This window comes from Mastomys coucha, unplaced genomic scaffold (genome assembly GCF_008632895.1).
Source record: "Mastomys coucha isolate ucsf_1 unplaced genomic scaffold, UCSF_Mcou_1 pScaffold14, whole genome shotgun sequence".
In the NCBI taxonomy this organism is placed as follows: Eukaryota; Metazoa; Chordata; class Mammalia; order Rodentia; family Muridae; genus Mastomys; species Mastomys coucha.
In genome coordinates this window covers 82126978-82143753 of record NW_022196896.1, presented here as the reverse complement: position 1 = coordinate 82143753, position 16776 = coordinate 82126978, and the positions used below count along the sequence as shown (strand labels likewise).

The following is a 16776-nucleotide window of genomic DNA, read 5'->3' as shown; positions in this document are numbered from 1 at the left end:
AAAAAAAAAAAAAAAAAAAAAAAAGCAATTCTCCCTCATGAAACATGACATATCAGAGAGACACATAATTTGAATGTGAAGATGATGAATTCCTTTCATTCTTGGTTCAAATCAATCCACACTGGCAGTAGACGGACTAAACTAATAGTCCATTGCAATTCTTTTCAGGAAGGAATTTATGTCAGTTCTGATATAATATATATGTATATATATGTATATATATATCACATTTATGTCAGCTAAATTTCATATATTAAGGTTTCTTGATTGTGAGTAGCATACAGTCAATTCAAATTAGCTTAAGGGAAATAAAACTGAACCTATTGACTTCTGTACATAAAGGTCTGAAGTATAGATCCATTTGACCTGGAAGCTCAAATATTAGGCCTAAGCCATCAAGCCTTTGTCCTCTTATCATGCTTTATTATTAAAGTGTTTTTTTTCTTTAAAAGTACAAATTTTTTTTCCCTCATTGGTATACACCCAGCATCTAAAGCAGCCTCTAGCACAGAGTAATTTCTCAATAAAGAAAAGACGTGTGCCACTTGGTGAGTGGTGGTATAAACTAGAAACAACATTTTCTTCCAGGAAAAAAAATGTGTCTCTGTAAAATATATTCAATGGTATTACTATTTTATTTCATAAGTGTTAAAATTCTTTTCTTTTTTCTTTTTCTTTTCCTTTTTTTTATGTTTTGGTTTTTTTGAGACAGGGTTTCTCTGTGTAGCCCTGGCTGTCCTGGAACTCACTCTATAGACCAGACTGGCCTTGAACTCAGAAATCTGCCTGCCTCTGCCTCCCAAGTGCTGGGATTAAAGGCGTGTGCCACCACGCCCGGCTGAAATTCTTAATAATACTTTTATTCTTTGAAAAATTCATACACGTTTTGGGTCAGTGTTCAAATACTGCGAAGAGATGCCATGGCCACAGTAACTTTTTTTTTTAAATAAGCAAAGCTAGTTAGTGAGGTTAACAGTAAATTTAAATACACTAGTAAATGACAAAATTGAGACAGGTGGGAAAAACTAAATGTAGAAATGAATTGTTTACTTATAACACACATAAACTATAATCCATGCCAAGCCTAAGAATAAAAAAATAAGAGTCTAGGAATTTAATTATCAAACTGACTTACTCTTTGGATGAACATACTACTTGAGTCTAGTGCTTTAGACCACTCAGCCATCCCCACATGTCCCACAGCAGCTCTTAAAAGCTCTTGCTTGGTGATGGCTTACAGTTCAGAGGTGTAGTGCATTATCATCATGGCATGAAGTATGGCCACACACAGGCAGATATGGTGCTGGAGAAGGAGCTGAGAGTTCTACATCAGTATCTATAGGCAGGAGGAAGAGTGACACTGGGTTTGGCTTGAGCAGTTGAAACCTCAAAGTCACACCCAATGACTCACTTCTTCTAATAAGGCCACACCTATTCCAGCAAGACCATGCCTTCTAATTCCTCTTAAGCAGTGCCAGTTTCTGAAGACCAAACGTTCAAACATATGAGCCTATCATTTTTATTCAAACCACCTCACATATCTCCCTCTCTGCTTCATGTCTTCTCTCTCTCTCTCTCTCTCTCTCTCTCTCTCTCTCTCTCTCTCTCTCTCTCTCTCTCTCTCTCTTTCTAATCCACCAAGTGATACCCATATGAACATGGATGTGTGGTCACTCTCTGGAGTGGCCATGTCTCCAAAAAACAAAAAGTGGCTGTTTTGTATAGTAGCTACCAACTGCCAGTAGTTGCTTAGGGTAGGGCCTTGGAAACACCTTTCTCCCTTCTGTGATAGAATTTTAATTTTTAACTGTCTTGGAATCAGAGCTGAATCAAGTTCATATATGCAGCAGCCATGTCACATTCAGAGGTGACATTAACAGCTCTCCTCCCTACCCTCCAGCTATTACTTTCTTCCATCCCATCTGAGATGTTTCCTGACCCTCAGGCAGAAGGTTGATATAGATGTCCCCTTTATGCCTGAGCACTCATAGCCTCTATTCTCAGCCTTTTACATGGTAATTAGTCTTTGCCTTTGAAAGGAAAAATTAAAGCTTTGGACCTGTGCTGACTAACAAGAAAAGTCATGGGCCTAAGAATCCATCACAAGCTGGCCCACATAGGCCTGGGAAGGAGCAAGCAAGTTGTTAGATATCATAAGAGCTGGCAGGTCAAGAAGACATAAAACTATAAACATAGAAGAAAATACGTCTGGGCAAACGAGGACATGTCCAGGGCCCAGGCCTGCAAGGAAATGCCTGGGCGGACACTAAGTAATGGACCATCTGGTCCTCTCAGATATGGTTTAAGGTCAGATGCTTTGTTGACTCAGATTAATACCAACCTTAGGAATTTTCCACTCTGTTCTACACGTAATAGTTAATATTTGAACTAGCCAATCATGTGTAACCATATAGATTCCTTTGTTCCCCTAGACCCTTTTCCTATATAAACCCCTAACTTTCGAGCCTCGTGGTCAGCCCCACTATCTCCTGTGTGAGATAGGTGTGGTGGCGGCCCAGATCATCCCAAAATTAAAACTTCCTCTTGTAATTACATCAAGATGGTCTCTCATGATTCCTTGGGTGCACGTCCTCCCAAGATTTGAGTGGGGGGGTCTCCCCACGGGGGAGGCTTTCACCTTAACTCCTATAACAATGTAGCAAGAAGTCCTTCTGACCAAGGTTGGTAGCAGAAGCAGCAGCAGCAGCAACAACAATAGCAACATCAACAAAATATAGATGGATATAAACATAATACTTAGAAAGCAATTTGACAATAGAACATTTAGAAAAAACATATGTAAGCTCTCCACCTAGGTCCTGAGACCACTGTCAGGTGCAGTGGTGACACTAACAACTTGGTGGTAACCAACAGCTGCCTCATTGAACTTAAAACCTACTCGACAGGAGGTAAAACATGTCTGGGACCCAAAACCTAGCCAACTGCCTGGGGCTGTTGAAGTCAGATCTTGGAGAATAACCCAGTCCTAACAATTTACTAGACCAGCATAATTCCTAACTCATTCTAAATCTTAGTCATAGATAAGCTCTCACCCAGTATCAAAGAATTTTTTTTTTCCAGCAGATGGTGACCACCACACAAAACCACAACTGGTCACTATGTAGCAATCAATTGCTTGTGTGATATCCAGGTACAATTGATACATCTACAAACAACTTCTACACCTAGGACTCAGGAAACAGGGTGGAGGAGGGGACAGAAAGGTTAGAGAGCCAGAGAATCAGGAAGCATGTTATGAGACTGTGTCTGCTAGAAATGACAGGAAAGCTACCCCATGAAAGGGAGAGATTTCATGGGGGAGAGGTGGTTGTCCTAGACGAAGAACTGCTGGGAACCAAGGAATGATGAGAAAGGGAGAATTAATCTTTCCCAAGGATGAATCCTCTAATTTGTTACCAATACCAAGTGTTCATTCCAGAAGTCATACACATATAAGTAACACTAAATGGACTCAGCTATATTCATGTTAATATTCAAATTAATAAGTGGCCATGATTTAGAGAGGGGGGTAGGGGGTGGTGGTGGAACATGGGAGGACTTAGAAGGAGAAAAGAAAACTAAATTATTTTAATTAAAATAAAAAAACATTTAAAAATATCTTTAAGTCAACCATAATCATAGATATAAGCAGGAAACCTAAGAATACAAATAACCAAGTCTCCAGCAGTCACTGGGCAGTTAACGAGCCAAATGTCCAAACAAGATGAATGCATGCCTGTGGGCAGCCAGTGTTTCTGCCATCTCCCACTCCCCCATGGTTTGCTGAGTAGAGCTCTTGGCACCTCTTCTCAGGTCAATGCCACCTAATCCATATATTGTAAGTTGTTAAATTTAATTAGTTAATTTTTCTCTTAACAATATTAATTTTTCTTTTTTAAGTTTTTTTATTAGATAAAAATTTATTAGATCATATTTTTCAACTTTGATCGTTTTAAGTTAAGCTATAAAATTAACTAGATTTATTTAATTTTAGAAACTTTAAACATAATACACTCGAACGCCTCAAGTCTTTCAATGTATGGATTGCATAGGACCCACACACATAGACAAGATCTTTCACATTAAGGTGACACTGACTTGAGGCAAGCAAATGAAACAACCTTATTGTAGAGTAGACCAGACTTAACGACGTTTTCAAAGACTATTCAAACTATGCCCGTGCTTTCCAATAAGTGTCCCTCTGGCCTCCCTGGAATCACAAACTTATTCCCAAACCAGTCACAGGAGAAAGAGAGGATCTGCAGTGATTCCCAGGGTAAATGACTTGTCACCTTCTTGGTCACATTGTTGAGCTGGATATTTGAACAAAATCAGCATTCTTTATAAGTGGTAAAGATACTGCCTTAAACTACCACAGCGGTGCTTGCAACAGATGCTGACAGTACTCTAGTCAGGAGAAATGGGTTCCCCTGCAACTGAGTAGTGTGATTTTCATAGTATCATTTATGATGCTATCTATAGTCATATACTTATAATTATGTACAGTCTGTATATTTTTTAATAATTGGAATTTGGATACTGTGGATAAATATTGGCTATGTGGTAAAAAATTCCCATTACAAAATTTAAACTCTTGAATTAATATGATGTTGGGAGGTCTGTTTCTTGAGCAATCCATTCCCTGTGTATTGATGGCTTGCATATCCAAGAGCATTCACTAAGCCTCCTGCTTCTGCTGTGTAGTCTCCCACAATCCTCCATGGACTACAGTGTGGTTTCCAATCCCCAGAGCAGTTGCCACGGGACATTTCTCCTCTTACTCTCCACAGAATGTTTTGATGTTGGGGACACTTTTTTTCCTTTCTTTCATAGGTTCCTGAATCTCCCTTCTGCTGTCTCTGGATCTCTTGTCCAGTTCCCTTTGCAGGTTATCTTCCTTTGTGCATAGATTTTAACAAACCTTTCAGACATTTCTAGCAGTTGACAGTAGCTGTGTGGTATCTTCTGGAGGATAGAAAGTGATGTTTATCATTTGGAAGCACAAGGCCTTAAGCCCCAAGTAATATTCATTCTGCCAAATAAATTAAAGATTACCAAAGCCCTAGAAGAGTGTTCTAATGGATGGATGAAGAATTAGCATATAGAGCAGAGTCCATCCATACCATTCCCACCCACAAAGGACAGTTAAGTGATCGAGAAATAAATTTCCCTTGATAAAACTACTGGAGTTGTCTCTTCCAGCAATTGATGCAGAGAATAGCTAGCCCATGCATATTCATATAATTGCTTCCATAGCATTGTCTAACTCAGACACTGAGGCAGTTCATCTTCCAGATGTCTCTCCATGAGGACCTCATTTGCTTCACTACCCAAAGGAAATCTGCTAGTTCTAAGTATCTTTTTCCTGCGTCAGATGTTATGCACGGCCACTTGTTGCAACGGCCTCATAGCTACCTTTCCTGTTTATAGTCTGCACCATCCAGCCCTTTTTCCACAGTACGCTTTGAGTGATCTTGGAAAATCAAGTGTGAGCCACTTGCTATTGTCCCAGTGATCCTGAGGACAAGGCTCTGCATGGCTTCTGTTATCTGTCCTTTGAGCATTTCTCCAACCCTGTCCTGTATCACTTCATCTCACATCTATCCACTTCCCTGATGATTGGTTTTGTTCTTTGCACATATTGTAAGCCTTGTGCTTCCCTCTGCAGCTGCCTGAATAACAGCTAGAGTCATATTATCTCTGTAAAGTTCCGTTGTTTATTACTCTGCTAAATGTCCTGAGTCAGCACAATAGCATTGCCTTTCTACCTACTACATAAAACATTGAGAACCTTTCATTCCAGCAATAAACCAAGTGGGAACAATAAACACTAAAATATTTTTGTTACTTAAACCAGAGATGTGATCATGTATAAGCAACCTTCCTGCCTTTGTCTGAGAAACTTTACTGTGGGGCTTGAGATGGCAGAGATCCATGCTTTGGTTCATTGAGCAGCTTTATTTCACTGTATGTATTCAGTCCTTCTTGAATCTATGAGCATGACCCTGAAATACCTTTTCTGCTGGCATCCTTTCATCTGGTTCTTCTCATTCTTACTCTTCCTCAAAATCTTGCTAATAATAAGCAAGGAAGAAAAAAACAAGGCTGCAGCAACAGCTGTGGTTTTCTCCTTCCTGGCTCTGGTCTACACTCTGCATTCCCCACTTTGCTACAGTTGTGTGGCTTCAGTGACTCATCTTGGTGAGGCATCATCTCACCACTCCTAATGTTCTCATACCCCTAAAACATTATGTGTGCCATGTAGTGTAGTTGACAGTCCAGTCTGTCTCACTCCCAAATGAATACTCCAACTAAGATAAACTAAGATAAAGGTTTGCTTTCCAAGTATTTACCACTAGGAGTCACTATAGGTGACAGCAGAACAAATATATGCCCTATTCCTTCCCAAAAGGACCTTCAATTTTAATAGCATGTTCTCCACCTCTCTTAAAGAAAAAAAATTTGAGTGGGGTGACCGTGGTGCACACCTTTAATCCCAGCACTTAGGAGGCAGAGGCAGGGGGACCTTCAGGGTTGAGGCCAGTCTGGTTTACAGAGTGATTTCCAGGACAGCCACTAACTTCCACTTCATTCACTTCTGCTTCACAGCTGGCAATAAGACAGAGTCGGGATGGAAGTCCAGGACTAGGAGGGAAGGAACAGAGGAAACGAAAAATAAAGAAAATGCTAAAACATTTGCATTGCTTCTGCTTCTGCACCTTCCGCTTCTCCATGTGAACACACATAGTCATCACTCACCTGGGACCCACACACAGCAAATCCTGATCATCTTGCTGATTGGTGCTCTTCAAACACTAGAGCGACTTTCAGTAGGTAGTACAAATATGCTTTACTTTGTTCTCAAATACAGAAAAAGACATCTATTCTTAAGGCTTAATAAGACTTAAGTTAATCTCCGCTATTACACAGTCTTCCCAGATTTCCAAAGGTTGTTTGAAATTTTCTGATTTATTTTACCTCCCATGGAACCATTACTATCTAACACCACAAGATTTTATCACTCAGAGGACTGATCCTATTGAGTCAAAAAAAAAAAGCATTTTTTTTTTCTTTCTAGCCTGGGAGTTATTTTGAACAGGAAGTAAATTTGCCAACTTAGTAAGAGACGTGGTTTGCGCCCCATGTTCTCCTCTAAACACACCAGCATTAGCCAGGACTGTCTGGGAAGACTTCTGTGTTACTTCTCCTTCCAATCAGCTTCATAAAGATTGAGTTCTCCATAAATCATCTTCCTCCTGCATCTTCCCGTACCATATACTTTCCTGTTCTACTGGCTTTACACTGTTAACCACTCATGTGGTTGTATATACATGTATAATTATGTGCAGACCTCCATATGGGCATATGGAGGCCAGATGTCAAAGTTGGCCATCTAAATCAACTGCTACTCACATTAATTTTAAGACAGTGAACTGAACCCAGAGCTCATCAACCTGGGTAGGCTGACTGGCCAATAACCCAAGAGATCTACCTGTCTCTACTGCCCTACGTTAACAGGCATGTGATGCCATCCCCAACATTGTACATGGGTGCTAAGAGTCTAAACTTAGGTCCTCATGTTTACATGAAAGAACTTTACAGAGTGAGCCATTCCTCCAACCCCAACATTTTCTTTATCCACTTCTCTATTAATAACACTTAGGCCATTTATCTTGGGATAACAAATCATGCTTCAGTGAACAATGGAATGCAGGTATCTGTTCAATGTAGTAATTTTATTTCCTTAGTCTTATAATCAAAAGTGGGTTGCTTAACCATATAGTAGTTTTATTTTTAATTTTTAAGAAGCCACATAATATCTTTTGTCTTTGCCATAACTGTTTATCTCCCCTCCAGTAGAATGAAAAGTTTTCTTTATTCTCTCCATAGCTTTGTCAATATTCATTGCCTTTGACTTTTGATCAAAGCCATTCTAATGGGTGTGAGGTAATATCTCATTGAAATTTGATTCATAGTTCTCTGATAATTAGTTCTAATTAAAATCTTCTTGATAAAAAATTGAAAAGTTGTCCATCTTCTTTGGGGAAAGTATGAATAGGGAACTGGCAGAAATAAAGATGAGTTGGACAACAGCAATTACATGCTCTTGCAAGAGGTAAGGCATGCAACTGAGGCTGATCTATCTGATGGTGGAGCATCTATAGGAGCAATCCCAACATTGGTATCTTTCTCCATTTGGAATGAGATTGTATGCCTCCTTGTTGTAAGGGCAGGGACACAGTCCCTGCTATTAGTAATAAGATTTAATTAATAGCAGGTCATTATTTTTTCTTTTTACTACATTTTTATTATTTAAAAATTTTATATTTAAATATATTTTGATCATATTTTTCTCCTCCTTAAGTCTTTCCAAATCTTTCCCCCCTTCCTACCTACTCAACTTTAAGTTTGTTTTCAAAAACAAACAAACAAAAACACAAAAGCAGACACCCACAAACCCAAGATGCTCTAAAACCATGTCCAAACAAAACAAAGCAAAATAAAATACTAAACTGTAACCAAATAAAAGGGTGCTCTTGCACACACACACACACACACACACATGCACACATGCAAAATCCAATCATATGTTAATCTGCTATTCCTGAACATGATGCTTGCCCTGGAGTGGTTGATATACCCAATGTAACTCTATTGGAGAAAATTGATTTTTCATCTCCCTTTAGATGTGACAGTTCCTTTGTTAACCTTTATCCTAATGGCTAAGTTTCCATTCATCCATCCATCCAGTCAGTCAGTTAGTCATTTACTCTTTCATTTTTAAAAATATAACAAAATAAAATATAGCTTGCTCAGTCATCATCAGAGAAGCTTCCTTCAACAGCTGATGAGAGCAAATAAAGAGACCCAGAGCCATACATTATGCAATGAATGAGAGACTTTGGAACTACATGAGATGTGCCCACTAAACCTCTCTCCTCAGAGCTCAGGGGACCCTGCAGAAGATGAAGCAGAAAGAGAAGGATCCAGAGGAGGTGGAGGACACCAAGAAAACAAGACTGTCTAAATCAATGTGATCAAAGCTTTGTGAACTCACAGGGACTGAAGCAGCATGCACAGGTCCTGCTCAGGGCTGCACCAGGTCCTCTGTGTATATATTATAGTTTCCAGTTTAGTATTTTTATGGGACCTTTATGTAAGCTAATAAGTGGGTCTCTGATTCTTCTACCTCCTCTTAGTCTCTTTTCCTTCTGTTGGCTTGTCTTGATAAAATTTATGCCGTGGGTTTTCTTTTATCATTTTAGTTTTGCTTTTAAAAATGAAAAAGAAAATAGGGACAAACCATTACACCTTCTTACCTCTAGATGGTCTTTTTTTCATAAGATTGCAGGGGACTATGACATTATCACAGTCAGCGAAAGGAGGTGGCAGGATGAATAATTGAAGGGTCTCCCTTAACTTGGACTTGTTCTGCCTTCAAACATTTAGATCAGGAAGAACTCTTTGACATTAAGCCACATGTTGATGTGCTTTCCCCATTACTTTTAACCTTTGGTAGATTAGAGGTATCCGAAACATCTTCTCTCATTTGGCTGTGGAGTCTAGCTCCTCTCCTTTCTTGTTCTGTAGAGCACAAGGGAAAGCCTGTGATATTGGATCATAAGAAGGCTTGTAGCTTCCCTCTTAGAAGGCACAGACAGGAGCAGTGTGTAAGACAGAAGCTGTATGACTAACAGGAGCTGTACTGTAAGAAGTTCAGCTATCCTGAGAGTCGCATGCTACAGGGAACCCAGGCAAAATGGACAGGAAGTGCACAGGTCTCTACCTGACAGCACCAGCTGTGTTCCTAGCCAGTAGCCAAATGACCAATACACCAGTGATTCAAACAGGCAAGACCTTTATTCAAACACCACAGCTGCTGCAGAAGCTAGCCAATATGCAATGGAAGAGAATGTATGGATGAAAAGGAACATGATGAACTTGGTTGGGCATCAAAGGAGAATTCTTGCTAAACCATCTGGGCAGAATTCTTACTACAACTATGCTGCATAGGCTAAAATCAGCAGTCCAAGAAGAGGTGTTTAGAAGACTCAGAAGAGTCTGACTAAAGGTAGGTCAGGGAGGGATTCTTGTCACCACGAACCCACATCAACCACCAGTCTTGTGGGAGAACTTTTATGGATATCCTGCCCAGTCATGTCAAAGCTGCTATCTCAGGGCAGCCACCTGAAAGGGTGAAAGCAAGAACTACCCATCTGAGCCTCATCACAGGGCCAGAAGGAGAATAATAAGTTGGTTTCAAATAATAAAACTTACACTCTTTTGATAAGGATCAATAGATAACCTAGGCACAACCCAGAGCATTATAGGTGGACATAAAGATCTAAAAGCTGAGTAAGCTTCTCTACATCAACAGTGTCTTCTCAGAAGTCCCCGCGTTAAGTGGCATGAGAGCAGGAGGACCAGGACCAATTCCTTCATAGGGTCTGGAACCCCACCCCAGGACAGAGATATCTAAGCCTTAAGGCACATGCAGAAACCACAGCGTGGGGAAGAATTGGAAGGAGACATGTTTTGGAGCCCTTCTCACTATGAAAGAACAATCTAGGACCATGGAATCACAACTAGACTATTCACTGGATCATTCGCCACAGAATTAACAGAGTTTGTATTAGACATTTACTAGGGTGGGGTGAAGATAACGAAAGAGTGAAATCTGTGCTGTGGTGAGCACAAGGCTGGAGCAAGTCATGGTGCTTTCACTATTGCTGGTTCTCCCTTTGCTCCCTCAGGCTGCTCCACTGAGCCCAACCCATCACTGTCTCAAGCTCTGAAGGCTACATTCCCATGGCTGTCTCCTTAACACGAAGCTTGGCCAGAGAGAGACATTACTATCCTCATAGCCTTAACCTCAGGTTCTGATGTCCTGGGCCACAGACATCAGTTAGTCAGCCCTTATCAAGAGGCCACATGCAAGTTGAGCCAGGCACAACCACAGTAGGAAGCCTTCAGTTCAACTTTCCTTCATTCCACAAAATGATCTAACATCTGCCTTATATCACCCCAAACCCTATTATTTGGCACAGTCTAGCTAACTCATCTCAATGATCTAAAACCACTTGAACTGTTCCTCCCCTGCCCCCAACACACACACACACACACACACACACACACACACACATACATACACACACACCACACTACAGTACAACTGGCTGGTGAAGAAAAAGAAGCAAGGAGTCAAAGAGCTCAGCATCTAGGATGCCTCCAGGTCTCTCTTTCCTGAGATGAAGTGGTGTGAAAGGATTTGGTACCTCTTCAAGAAAGAGAAGAACAGCTTCCATTTGCCTCTTCCCAGACTATAATGCACATGGTATTTGAGAAAAAGAGAATTTAACATTCTAGCCCACAAGGAAAAATAATCATTACGAACAGCTACAGTCCATTAATCATTCCCTGAACTAAAGTGGGGAAAGGCTATTTCAGAGGAAAGATTTGAAGGTAAAATTTCACAGGAGATTTTCCGTATTTACCAACTAACCTCCCCTAGAAATGAAAAGTATTTCAGTTCATATCAGGGTAATTAATGGGCTCGAGAAAGCAGTATTTCTAACAAAGGAGATGCTTAAAGTATCTACTGCATTAAGAAGCAAAATGTACTACACAGCATAAAATCGTCTTCTGTGTCCATTTCAGAAATCCAATTTTTCTGAGAGGATAAAAATGCCCAAAGGTCCAGCACCTTAGAAATTAAACACTATCAGCTAAGCATGAAAGGAATCGTGGTAGTGATAGATAAAAAAAACACTATTTCAAAATGACAGCATCTAGCAAAAACTACAGCAACTTAGAAACGGTCACTTCCATGGGGATCAACATTCAACTGCAGTTTCTTGCAACATAGGAAGAGCAAAATCAGGTGGGAAGGAATACTGTCATTCCAACACAAAGGACCATCCGTACAGGCATCATCTATAGTGCTGCAAACAAAGCCCTGGGGGCTGGGACAGGTCAAGACTCAAAAGTCTCTTTCTGGCTTCTAACTTGGGGATAATCTAACAGGGTAGAGGTTTCTCCATCTTGTCTCAGCTGAAACCTCCTTTGTTTTCTATCCCCTGTCCTGAAAAGTCCCATGGGAAAGCACCGAAGCCTGTTCTGGAAAGTCGGGGTTGAAATGTCCCAGGTAACTGTGTGTTAAACTGCTTGCTTGCTTCCCACTGCAGCTGCTGACCAGGACGTTGTTTTTCTGTGTTCTGTCTTGAAAGCCTCTCTGTAACAAGCATTGGTGTCTGCTCCATGAGAGGGTTTCTCTCGGGGCAGTTACCCCAGCTCAATAGAGACTCTCATTTCAAACTTTGGTCCTTCTGAATGGTCTCTGGGTTGCCACCCTGTGACAATAACATCATCTAAATCATATCTCTTGAGGGTTTAAGCGGAAGAAGTATGAAAGAATATGTGTAATTCTTTTTTCAAACTCTACATTACCAGCCACCATTACTGTTGCTGTCAACCCCAGTCTTGCTTGCATTGGATGAAGATGTCTGATAGACAGATTGCTGTGTCCTGTGCACTTCGAGTTCCAAAGATAAGGACATATAACATGAAACTCATGTCACAGACAGTGAGGAATGACACAAAGAAATACTGGTTTGAATAGAATTTCTCCCTGGTTAGAATTTCTCCCTGGTTAGCTTTAGTCTCTCTACTTTATTGCTTGTAACACTTTCATTATAAAAATATTTTCAAATATTTCAAGTATAACATGAACCTAAGAGAAAAGATATAATGAATTATATTTATCTGTCACAATCACAAAGGTCACCACTCTGCTTGTTATAGACTAAACTGCATCTCCCTCCAGTTCAAATATTAAAACTCTAAGCCAGTCCCTTAGAATGTGACTGTTTAGAGACAGGCCCTTTAAAGCAGTAATAAAAGTGAGGCCATTAGTGTGGCCTCTAATCCAATCTGACTGGTATTTTATAAGAAACAAAGATCAATACACGCAGAGAAAATTCCACTGAGTACACCAAAAGAGCATAACTGTCTATAAGCCAAAGAAAGCTGCCTCAGAAACCAGGCATTGGCATTTTAATCTTTGACATTCAGCCTTCAGATTGTTGGAAAGTCGATGGTCCTCTTTTATACCTGCCCTACCAAAGCAATGCTCTAATTCTTATGCCATCTGCTCATTTATTATTGTTTCCTTGGATTCCCAATCACTGTGATGCTTGTGACAATATTGGCTTTTAATTCCTGGGTCTATCCTATGTCTGACCTGAAGAGATGAGAACCATGTTTTAATAGAACGGTCAGCACCTTGAGCTTCCGTGTTACAGAAACAATATTTATTGCATGTGGACCTCATCTGGAGAGCTGGAGGAAAAGGAAGTGTAACTTGTACTCTCCCAAGGAGAAAGAGCACAGGATCTCTTACACTAGAGAAAGAACTCCCATGTTTTCTAATTCTCTCTAGCTCATTATAGAATAGGCCAAATTTACAAAGTTTTCAGGGTGTACCTAAGCTATATATATATATATATATATATATATATATATATATATGTATGTATATATATGTATGTATATATATGTATGTATATATGTATATATACACATATATATGTATGTATATGTATGTATATATACATATATATGTATGTATATATATGTATGTATATATATATATATATATATATATAGCAAAATATATATTTAACTATATACATGAAATTAGAAGTTAGAGTCCCACACCTCAAATATAACTCAATCAATAAATAAACAAGCCTGACAACAGGGACAGGAACCTATTTATGGTTATTGACAGGAGCATACCTGTGCCAGCCTGGATGGGAATGGAACACAAAAGATTTTGGATGGACATAAATATCAAGGTCAGAACCAGCAAAATCAGACCAAAGAATAAATCCAGGAGGGTATAGGCCAGACATACCAACCAAACACACATTCTAACAGCATATGAGATACAGGCTTTTTCTACAAAAGCCCTCCAATGTTGTACCAGAGAATGGCAGGAGATAAGACTTTTAAATTGAGAGCAAAGGAAAAAGCAGGAAATGCTCAGATGTTCAACTCACTTGTGGTCAACATAGAGAAACAGAAACCATCATGAAACTGAAACCTTCACATGAATGAATGAATAAATGAGTAAATGGCCAATCAAAAAAAAAAAAAAAACCCTGAACACAAAGCAACAACAATCAGTATCCCCCAAAAGACAGAAAATAAGTAAGAAGAGAATATCTTAGCCTATAAAGCAGAAAGTGGTAACCAGGTTGAGCTTAGTCAATGGTTGAAAGACAGAGTAGACCTCTAGAGAGGATAAGCTGGCTATAGGTCGTGAGGCAGAGTAGTAGAAATGCAGTAGTACATACATAGAGAAACCCAGTAATCTATAGGCTATCCTTCTTGAAGTATTCAGCTAATTATCCCCAAGGAAGCCAGCAGTCCAGAGAACATCATCCATTAAGTACTCAGCCAAGTACCCATATGGAAGCCAAAGTTCCACAAGGTGCCCTTCTCATGTACCCATCTAGGCATCAGCCTGTGGGCCTTAAGAGACTACCTAAGGCCTGGGATGGGTGGTTGCTCGATAGGCCTGGGCTGCATGGCAAGATCAATGACCAAGGATGACACAGTGGCACGAAGTCTCTGATTCTTCCCAGGCAAAGCAGAAAATCTCATACTACATTGGAGAATGGGTTAGAAAACCAAGAAATCTCTTGACTGAACACTTTGATCAAGATTAAAATAGCAAAATATTTATAAGAAATTTAACTGCATTATAAAATATTGCAGAACACTTAAAGAATTTCAAAAATACTAGTATCCATCTAGGTATAATATGCAATGCCTTGTGTCGCATCAATTGTTGCCAGACAAGTACAGCACCAAAAAGGCACAGGCCATATTGAGATGATAAATTATATTGACGATAAAGTTAGCCACGTGTGGCTGCACTCACCTGTAATGCCAGGATTTGGGAAGCTCAAGGACAGCATTGGCCTTATCAGGAGTTTGTGACCAGTCCAGGGTACAAAAGATTCTGTCTCCAAAACAAAAACTTCAAAATTAGCAACGTCATGAAACCACGTATTATTTTGATCATAACAGCATTATAGATATAATTGTGACCATAGCCCACTGGCTCAGTAAGTTAAAGGAAGGATTAAATAAGTATGCAATATAAAAAGAAGGTCCAGTTTTAGTTTTAAGAGAGAAGTCTGTGATGATAAATGCTTGGTGTAGGACTAACAACAGATTAGACCTTGCAGGGGAAAGATTAATGACGTTGAATACACAAGCAGTTGACACCACCAAAAACAGTAAGGGAAAATCAAAGATTTAGGGTAATCACTGTTAAAAGGATCCAGAATGCAAATGTTCAGGGTGAGATACTCTTGAGAATATCTGTATACATGTAACCTAGCCAACCCTCTTCTTAGCACATACCCTAAGGAGCTAGAATCACCAACTAGGAAAGACAACTCCACTCCCAGGTCGGTCCACTTGTGCATTCACTCACAACACCAAAGATATGGGGAGAACAAAATTTAAAAAGTTGTCCATCAATAGATAGGTAAAGAACCTTTAGAAATAAAAAAAAACAGATATGGGGAAAGATTATTCAGTCTCCACAGGGAAGACAGCCTGCCATCTTCTAGGACATGAGTAGGGTCAGAGGACATTCTAAGAGATAATGCACAATTTCACCTATCGTTGCTGTAGTTACCACAAAGAAGGAAGAATGTTTTAAATGGGAAACGCAAGTCAAAAATGTACAAAGTTACTGATATGTTGGCTGAACAAGCATAAGGAAAGTGTGTGTATCATGAGAACTATGGTTGAAATTATGTTGTACTATAATTTTTTTGGTCAATGGGTTTTAGATGTTCTCATCATAGAAATATAATTTGGCAGGATACAGATATGTTATCTGGCCTAATTATAGTGACTCCTTTATTGCGTTTACTGAAATACACGTAAATCTCAAACATACAGGAAATAGTATTCTAAAATGGTGGTAAATTCAACTTCATGTCTTGCAGGAAAACAGAAAGAGCATTTACAGATTTCTATGAGCAAGCCACAGTGCTGAGTTGAGAATGCTTTTGACCTAAAAATATATATTCCGTAAACTGTTGTATTTCATGAACACAGCTACAAAAATTATTAACAAAGACAGCGATTTAAATGTAGCAGTATGCAAGAAGAAAAATATATCATAATTGGATTGACTTCAGTGAACAAAGTTGGTTCACTGTTAAAAAAACAATGTGAGTTCTAATAGTAAGAGAAAACACATACTACACACACACACACATACACATAAGCATACACATGCATACACACACACAAACACACAAACACACACATCTTGAAGAGATGGACCAGTCATGAAAGTGCTTGCTGAGAAGGCATGAGGACCTACCTGAGTTCCAATCACCAGCCAGCACCCAGATAAATGCTGAATGTGGTGGTTCATGCCTATAAATCTATCACTGAAGGAAGGGCAGAGCAGAAACAGGAATATTGAGAGAATTCATTGATAAGCCAGCCTAGATTAACAGCCTAATGTGTTCCCTGGGTCAGTGAAAGACCTGCCCTCAAAAGTAAAGTAGAGAACAAGTTAGGAAGGCTTTGGTGCCAACCCCTGTCTCTCATATGGAGACACGCACTCACTCACACACACACACACACACACACACACACACACACACACACACACATTCTATGTTCACGATAATAAAGAACTGGTTCAGGCTCTTTTCTTCTCTCTCTCCCCTCTCTCTT

General features: G+C 39.6%; 1 long non-coding RNA gene across 8 annotated transcripts in view; it reads left to right on the top strand.

Moving 5' to 3' along the window:
* LOC116088441 overlaps window positions 1-16776 on the top strand; it is an 83248-nt gene that overhangs the window by 50677 nt on the left and 15795 nt on the right. The window contains exon 6 of one of the 8 annotated variants that reach the window (XR_004117893.1): window positions 6610-6687. The exons of the other annotated variants lie outside the window; for them this stretch is intronic. This is a non-coding gene — a long non-coding RNA (uncharacterized LOC116088441). Of the gene's footprint in view, window positions 1-6609; window positions 6688-16776 lie in introns of those variants that run through there. 8 annotated transcript variants of the gene reach the window in all.